This window comes from Pseudopodoces humilis, chromosome 6, assembly GCF_049639895.1.
Source record: "Pseudopodoces humilis isolate 2021_Gansu_Grassland_sample_001 chromosome 6, ASM4963989v1, whole genome shotgun sequence".
NCBI lineage: Eukaryota > Metazoa > Chordata > Aves > Passeriformes > Paridae > Pseudopodoces > Pseudopodoces humilis.
In genome coordinates this window covers 60,036,957-60,046,479 of record NC_142205.1, presented here as the reverse complement: position 1 = coordinate 60,046,479, position 9,523 = coordinate 60,036,957, and positions in this window count along the sequence as shown.

Below are 9,523 nucleotides of genomic sequence, written 5' to 3'. Positions count from 1 at the left end.
AGAACAGGACCAGACGTGAAGAACGTGCTCTACTCTGCAGCCGGGAGCCACGGTCTGTCCTGGAGCCTTTGGCAGAAAGTGCCTGGGGAGACTCGAAGTCGACCACTGAGATTCTGGAGCCGAAGCTACAGAGGGTCCGAAGCCAACTACACTCCCACAGAGAAAGAAATCTTAGCTGCCTATGAAAGAGTTCAAGCCGCCTCAGAAGTGATTGGCACAGAAGCACAACTCCTCCTGGCACCCCGACTGCCAGTGCTGGGGTGGATGTTCAAAGCAAAGGTTCCTGCTACCCACCACGCCACCGATGCTACATGGAGCAAGTGGATCGCACTCATCACGCAGCGCGCCCGTATTAGGAACCCAAATCGCCCTGGGATTTTAGAGATAATTACAAACTGGCCGGAAGGTGAAAACTTTGGTCTCATTGATGAAGAAGAGCAGGAACAAGTGACACGAGCTGAAGAAGCTCCACCGTACAACCAACTGCCAGCAGAAGAAACACGCTATGCTCTGTTCACTGATGGTTCCTGTCACGTCGTAGAGATAAACCGAAAGTAAAAAGCAGCCGTATAGAGCCCCACACGACAGGTCGCAGAAGCCACTGAAAGAGAAGGTGAATCAAGCCAACTTGCTGAACTCAAAGCTGTTCAACTGGCCCTGGACATTGCTGAAAGAAAGAAGTGGCCAAAACTCTACCTCTACACTGATTCATGGATGGTAGCCAATGCTCTGTGGGGATGGCTGGAAAAGTAGAAAAGGGCCGACTAGCAACGCAGAGGAAAGCCAATCTGGGCTGCTGATGAGTGGAAAGACATCGCCACCAAGGTAAAGAAACTGTCTGTGAGGGTCCGTCATGTAGATGCCCATGTCCCCAAGAGTAGGGCCAATGAAGAGCACCGAAACAATGAGCAGGTGGATGAGGCTGCAAAGATAGAAGTGTCAAAGATAGACTTAGATTGGCAACACAAGGGAGAGTTGTTCCTAGCTCGATGGGCCCATAATGCCTCAAGCCATCAAAGTAGAGATGCCACCTATAAGTGAGCACGAGACCGAGGGGTGGATCTAACCATAGACAGTATTTCCCAGGTTATCCATGACTGTGAGACGTGTGCCACGATCAAGCAAGCCAAGAGGTTGAAGCCGCTATGGTACAGTGAGCAGTGGTCCAAATATAGATATGGAGAAGCCTGGCAGATTGACTACATCACACTGCCCCAAACCTGCCAAGACAAGCACTACGTGCTCACAATGGTAAAAGCCACCACTGGATAGTTAGAAACCTACCCTGTGCCTCATGCCACTGCCCGGAACACCATCCTGAGACTTGAAAAGCAGGTCCTTTGGAGACATGGTACCCCTGAGAAGATTGAGTCAGACAATGATACTCATTTCAAGAATAACCTTATAAACAGCTGGGCTAGGGAACATGGCATTGAGTGAGTGTACCATATCCCCTACCATGCACCTGCTGCGAGAAAAGTGGAGAAGTACAATGGACTGTTAAAGACTACCTTGAAAGCGTTGAGTGGGGGATCTTTCAAAAATTGAGAGCAGCATCTAGCAAAGGCCACCTAGATAGTTAATACCCGAGGTTCCACCAATCGAGCAGGCCCAGCCCAATCCGAGCCCCTGCATAAAGTAAACAGAGACAAGGTCCCAGCAGTACATCTCAGAGGTTTGTTAAGAAAGACAGTTTAGATCAATTCTACTTCAAGTACAGACAAACCCATTCGTGGAGTTGTTTTTGCTCAAAGACCGGGTTGCACATGGTAGATAATGCGGAAAGATAGAACAACACAATGTGTACCTCAGGGAGATCTGATAGTTGAGTGAAGATCATGAATAAATACCCTTGTCTGTATATAATGTATGTGTTATAGGGTTAAAATATATATATATATTAATTTTGATAATAAGTTGACGATATGGAGATAAGGGGTGGAATGTCCTGGGGTGACTTTATGATACTGGTATCCCCAATCGTCTGGTTTATGTTATATATTAAGTTCTGCACCTTTAAGACTGGCTTTGAGAGCAAGAGAGAGGGAAGAAGAAGCGCGCAGTTTGTGTTAAGGAAAAACATCACTCCCCCACATCCCGCTCCTGGACTGTGGTGTCTGCAGCACGGACAGACAGCGGGACAGAGCTTCACTCTGGCTTCTAGTTAGTTCTAGCTAGCTGAGGCAGAGGAGTTCCCTGGACCTTTGTTTGTTTTTTTCCCAATTTTCTTGGATCTGTGCAAGCCTGCTCTGGACTGAACACCCAGCCAAACCCCGGGAGCTCACGCCTGTGGCCCACCGGGGCCTGGGCCTCGTCGCACGGAGGGACTGATAAGAACCTGAGCGAGCCGAGCTACACCACATGAAAAGGACTTTTTTTTTTTTTCCCTCCTAGATTTGCCATCTCATCGAACAGCAAGAGGTTTTATTATTTAATATTACTCAATTTCTGTTAAATAAACAGCTTTTTCCACTTCTCTCTAAGGAATTTTTTCTTTTTCCCGGACCAGTTAGTGGAGAGAGGCATTTCCCTGGAGAAATCCCCATTTAGAGTTTTCCTTCCTAATTTGCCCTAAACTAAGACACACCTGCTCCCATCTCTGGTGCATTACAAACTCAGGGATAAATGTTCCATGGAGAGAAAAAGTACAATTATTATTGTTTTTCAAATTAAAGCAAAAAAAGTGTTTCTTCTCTTTTACAGAAAAGTGCCTTCCAGATTAAAATGTGGTTGAAAAACTTGGCTTGTAAAACCAGTAATATGATTATGGAATATTTTGCCTAAGGTTAATGGATTGGAACACATATGTATTAGCCAGAAAATTGATTTTGCTAAATTACACCACTAAAGCACTCCCAACACCCTTTTTATGATGGGGTTCCTGTTATGCCATCACCAAAGAATGATGCCTACCCTGCCTCTCCTAAATAATCCCTTGTGCTCTATAAATGAAACAAGCAAAGGAAGGTCCCTGGGGATGTAAAATAAAGATTTTAAACAAGAAATATGGCTTGTCATGGCCCAATAGATTTGGATCCAGATTTTCCAAAATTCAGAATCATTTCAGAGCTGAGTGTTTACCCCACAGCTATATCTAATTTGGAAATTATTCTCCTGTGTGTTTTTTTCTCCCAAGGCTGTCTTAAATATCTTCAGTAATTTTAAACTATGCATTGCCATCTCTATCAGCAACTTTCCCTTTGCACATATTCCATTAATAGCTTCTACTTAAAGGAATAAAATAAAAAAGCAATAATTCAAGCTTGCTTTCTCCCACTGTGCAGCCCACTCCCTTGCACAGAGTTCAGCCTCAGTCCAGACCACCCACATCATGAATGAATGCTCTGATCTTGCCCTCCAACCACCTGGAACTGGATAACTGCCTTCTAAAATAGACTACACCCTCTTTTACTTCCTAATGTCTCAGGTATATTTTTCAGTACTTGAAGCCTTTGCAGACAAGACTAATATCCACTCTGCTGCTATAATTATAACTGTAATGTTTACCTCTGGGGGGGAAAAGGAAAAATACAGGATAAAAGCTGTCAGCACAAAAATTTTCACTAAACTCAAATTTCACCTCATTATACATTTCTGCACAACAAGAAAGTCAAGCTTTTGTTAGGGAACATGAAGAATTAGGCTCGCACACCTCTAATTCTTGCTTTTCTGGAGCCTGCCGAAATTTGGGGGTATATAACCTCTTAGTTCAGAACACTTGGGTGTTACTGGTTGGTGCTTGAAAATAAATTATTTCCTTCAAACTGCAAAAATATCTTGATTTTTGGTGATTTAGGCCTCAAAAACCTGCTCTGGAGAACTGACATCTCTCAGGGGCTGTTGTCATTCACACCTCTTTTAGATGCTGGACAAGAACCAGCCTTGTCATTCTTAGGGCTTCTGCTCTCAGAGAGGTAATGCTGAAGGGAATATCCAAGCTTGACAAGGTTGGGATGAGGGACCTGAGGAGCAGTTCCATGAATAGGAGGATCAGTGAAATGTCTCTCTGTCTCACAGGTCTGCAGTCATTCTAAATTCCCCACTCCTTGGCATACCCACTGGAGAGTAAGAAGCAGGCTAGAATATGCAACTGTAATATAATTTTTAAAAGATACCTAAAAGATTGTGGTGGTTTCACACTGATTCACATTTGGGGAAAGAAGTAAGAACCACTCATAGAAGTGATTTCTTTGAGAGAAGTTGCTGGAAGCTTCCTCTGTGCCTGAGAAAGGCCAATAGCTGGCTAGTTCTGAGAACTGACAACATTTTGCACCATTGAGAAATTAGATCTGCCCCTGTGAGATCCACATTTTAAAAACCACAAGCCCGGGCAATCTCTCTCTTTTTGAATTTCGGCCTTGAAAGGTAACGGAGCTCTGGTGGGGCCGGCCCTGCTCCCCCATGGCCTGTGCAGGGGAGGCCAGGCCGAGCCCCAGCAGCTCCTGGGCAGGGGATGGAGGCTGTGCGGTCCCCCAGGCTGGGCCGGGTCACAGCTGCTGAGATCTCATTGTCACTAAACCCCCCCAGCCCACACCGACGGCTCCAGGCCGAGCCAGAACTGTCCCACCCCCAGCGGCTGCCGGACAGAAGGAGGGGCCCAGCGTGGCCTGAAATCCAACACTGTGACTGCTGTGGCCACTGGGCGAGATATTAACCCTTCCACTACACAGATGAGACCTGCAGACCCTGTCCCTCTCTCCAGGGAGAGAAAAAGAGTGACCACATGTAGAAAGACAACATGAAAACACCAAGGTCAGTAAAGGAGTCAAGCCTCAGATGGAAGGAGAATGAGGAGATGCCCTAATGGGGCTGAAATATTATTTTGGTAGGCCATGGAGGTGGACAATGATATACTAAAATATCTCCTTTAATTCATGAAAGAGTATGGGGGGATGAAGCATTCAAACTGTAGGTGTGCACAGAGGCATCCATTGATAAAGCCAAGCAGATGTTGGAGTAGCTGTGATTCCATGAGAAGCTTGAACAGAGAGAGAGATGAGAGTTGATGAAGACCCTTTGCCTCCAGGGAGAGAAAAAGAAAACCTCTGTTCCCAGAATGATCACAGAGACAGATGAAGAGAACCTTTTGCCTTTAAACAACTCATCCTTAAAATAATACCCCATGAGTTCATGGCCCATGGACACACCTCTGGGAGGGCTGTGAAAATGGGGGGAATTTCATGATGCAGAATTTTTGCCCAGGCAGCTGCTATTCATGGAAATGAAAAGCCACGAGAGAACTGTTGCTTCTGAAGTCTCCATGGCATGAGAAGAGAAAACTCCTCTCCCTACAAGAACTGATGAAAGACTATTGTATAGCTGGTACTGATTCAGCATCCCAGGTTTTGTCTCTACGTTGTCAGTTGGGAAAGGAAAAAGTTGGGTAGCGGGAGGAAAAGTTTCTGGAGGTTTTATTCTGATACTTCTTATTCTTATAGTCCTGTTAATAAAGTTTCTTTGTTCCTTTTAAGTTTTAAGCCTGTTTTGCCCTTCTCCTAATCCATATCTCACAGCAAAGAATGAGTAAATGTAGTGGTGAATTTAGCCAGCGCTAAACCCACCACATTATTTGGTGCATTGTCCACAAAACTCAAATTGGTGAATCTAAACCACTACAAAGGTCCATTCCCATCTGCCTAACATCTTCAGAGATGAGCGCTAGGAAGAATATTACTCTGGGTAACAAAGAACTTCAGTCTGCTGGGAGTGGGCCTGGCTGCAGACAGCAAGAAGGGTCCTGCTCAAGGAACCACAAACTCATGAAAAATGACAATGATCCATGGAAATGCCATTACAAGTTTCTATCTAAGAGTCTCAATTCCTAGACGCTGTCACAGCATCAGCAACCAGGATCATCCACTATATCTCTGCTTTCAACGTGTGACACTCAGAGAAAACAGCGGATTTTTTTAGAGAGTATTTTCTTCTGATGCGGTGCAGAAGGGAGAGGATTAAGGAAAATAAGAAACTGCTGATAAAGACATCAGATGTGAAATGCTGACCAACACCTCACTACATAAACAAAAGATGATTTACTGTAAATGATGGACTTTGATCTTGGAGTCAAAATTCAGCTGCAGTGCAACCTCAATCATTGACCCAAAGGATTTGTTTTTCTTTTATTTTTAAAATGTTCTCATTTTGTTTCTGGAAAAAAAGATATGATAACAGATTTGCAATGTGCCTGACCTACATTCTTCAAGTTTATAATGGCCCAGCCTAGTCCACATTTACATTCCGATGTCTCCTCCTGGACAAACCAAGGCACCTTCCAGATGTGTTTGATGTACTGGTTATACTTCTGCACTGCAAATGCTATGCCAAGGTTTCTTAATCACAATAATTAGTTTTTATTTAATTTGGGATTTTGCCTTCCAGTAAACTCATCTTTTCAAAGTGACAAAGCCAGTTCTACAAGGTGCAAACTGGAAGAAGCTCTTTGAGGTTGATTCCCTGCCAGGATGGGAGGAGTCAGTCCCCACTGTATTTGCACCAGCAGGAGATACAGGCTCAGAGGATTGCAGACCACCATCAGCCAAAGGAAGGGAGGAGGGAGAAACACAAATAAACCTGGAATTTTCCAAATTATTCCTTCATTGTATGCTGGCTTATTTGTTTTGTCTTTCAGATAAAAACTCTGTATTTTTATAAGATGTATTAATAAGTTTTAAAGAAAAATTCAGCTCCCCTTACAGTCAAGCATTTAGAAAATATGTTAGCTATTCATAAGACTAATATTTTAAATTTGTTCTGGTCATTATTCATGCAGGAGGCTAAACAGTATTTAAAAATGGGTTAATTGATACAGTTTTTCTAATAAGTCTAAAAACATAACCAGTTTTCCCAGACTAGATAGATGCTTATTGCAACATTGCATTTTAAGCTGCATTCCACTGCTTGCAAGTGACGTACTTAGTCCATTGGAAAAGATCTCTTAAGAAGTGAGAAGTTAAAAACTGCTGGCCTCATCAATGTTTACAGCCAGAACACTTCCCTTTGCTTAATAGTTGCCAAGAGCTTTTATCCACTAAGAATATAGACACTTACATAGGTTCAGTTTGCTTACATAGATCTGTACATTTTGGGATTCCCCACAGTTACTTGTCTACAGACTCTCCTACAAGACCATCCGTGTAAATGGAAGCTAACATATTGTCAGGCAAACTGTATTAGATTAAGTGGCTACTGAAGGGGAGGGGGAAATTAAAACATTTCTAAAATAATAAAAATTAATTTAAGCTACTGCATGTAAATTTGACAGCACTTACTCTCTTTCTTCTCTTTATGGTGTGACCCTTGCTTAGATGTCAACCTGAGTCTGGAGATAAAATGTTGTGATAACATAGTACCTTTCTTTCTGATAATTCGTAACTCATTGTATTCTCTGTGTTCACATTCAGATACATTTTCTATAGGTGTTTGTTTTTCCTTTCATATCCCTCAGATACGCCCTTCTGTAGTACTATGCTATGTCAGCTGCACAAAGATTTCTGATTATAAGCATTGTCAAACAAACTGCTTTCACTTCTCCTCCAGTTGTCCCCTCCCACCTTTCTTTGACAAATTTTTTATAGTTATTTCCATTGCCATAGCTAAAGTATAAAGTATACCAAAGTATATGTCTGTGGCTGCTCAGGTTTGGAAATGGTCTACTTTTTTCTAGCACTGTTGCTAGCATTAGTGTTCTTTATTTTACCAACCAGAAGGCACACAAGGGTATTTGCCAGCACCACATTTTACATTATCCAATTTTCTTCCTTTCAACAGCTTCTTGTAATTCACATTCATCAGGCCCTGTGGAAAAAGCAAGCCTTTTGTCAGGGGTTTTGGGATGTCATGTTTTTATTTTAACTCTAATTTTTGTAAGGGGAACTAGCTGAACATGTTGTTTTTCTCCAGTTTCTTTCAAACATCATCCTTAGCTGGCCATATATGATTCCAAGCCAGATGAATCTGCTATTGATAGTGACTTTTTGCTTGCCTTCTACTTTTATTTAGAATAGCTCAATTGAATTTTGGTTTTACTGGATTCAGAGATGGCTCCTTGCTATCTGATTTTATTGACTCAAGTATTCGTTGTGTTGTGCCAGTGACTGACAAAACAAAGAAAATGACATTTTAATGTCATAACTTGCCCCCATGTCATCTGCTGCTAGTGGAGAAGGGATGAGCTCAGGGAGACTCCTGGAGATTGTATTTTCTGAGGACAGTGCTGAACAACCCTTGCTTCAGACCCCTCATTAGTGCCCTTTTTGGTGATACATTTGTTGTTCTATAGCAGTCATTTGCTTATACTCAGGGACAGAAATTTGGGTTCTGTTCTTCACTTCAGTTCACCTTATCCTGGGTACAGGCCACTCCTCTGAACAGAAATTTGCATGCATTATCAAAGAATTCATGCAGCTGTTGCCTATACTTATATTTGGACTATTGCTCACTATACTATAGGGGCTTTACTTGCTTGGCTTGCTTGATCTCAGCACACGTTTTACAGTCATGGATAACTTGAGAAATACTGTCTGTGGTTAGATCTACTCTTTGGTGTTGTGCCCACTTAAAGGTGGCATCTCTGCTCTGATGACCTGAGGCATGAGCCTTTCGAGCTAGAAACAACTTGTTCTAATGTCACTAATTTAAGTTTATTTGTGACACTTTTATTTTCACAGCCTCATTTGCTTGTTCATTGTTTTGGTGTTCTTTATTAACCTGACTTTTGGGGACGTGGGCATTTACATGATGGACTTTCACATGTTGCTTTTCTACCTGAGTGGAAATGTTTTTCTACTCATTAGCAGCCCAGATTGGTTTTCTTCTATGCTTTTAGTTGGCTTTTTTTTTAATCTTTCTAGCAAACCTCACAGAGCATTGGCTACTATGTATGAATTAGTGTAGAGGGAGAGCTTTGGCCACTTGTTTTTTCTTTAATAATGTCTAGGGCTAGGTGAATGGCTTTGAGCTTAGCAAGATGACTTGATCTACTTTCTCTTTTAGTAGCTTGTGCAACTTGTCGTGTGGGGCTCTAAAGGGCTGCTTTTTACTTCTGGTTTATCTCCACAATGTGACAAGAATCATCAGTGAAAAGAGCATAAGGTGTTTTTTCTGCTGGCAGTTTGTTGTATGGTGGAGTTTTTTTGTATCACATGTTACTTGTTCCTGCTTTTCTTTGTTAGTGAGAGTAAAGTTTTTACCTTCTGGCTAGTTTGTAATAATTTCCAAACTTCCAGGGTGATTCGGGTTTCTTATACAGGTGCACTGTGTGATGAGGGCAATCCACTTGCTCTATGTAGCATTGGTGGCATGGTGGGTAGAAGGAACCTTTCTTTAAGACATCTACCCCAGCACTGGTAGTTGTGTTGCCAGGAGTTGTGCTTCCATGCCAATCACCTCTGAGGTAGCTTGAACTCTTTCATAGGTGGCTAAGACTTTTTTCTGTGGGAGTGTGGGAATGTTCTTGCCTCACCACTATTTAGTTGCGCACCTGTACCCATAAGGTCCCAGACATGAAGTAACTAGGTTGTATAAG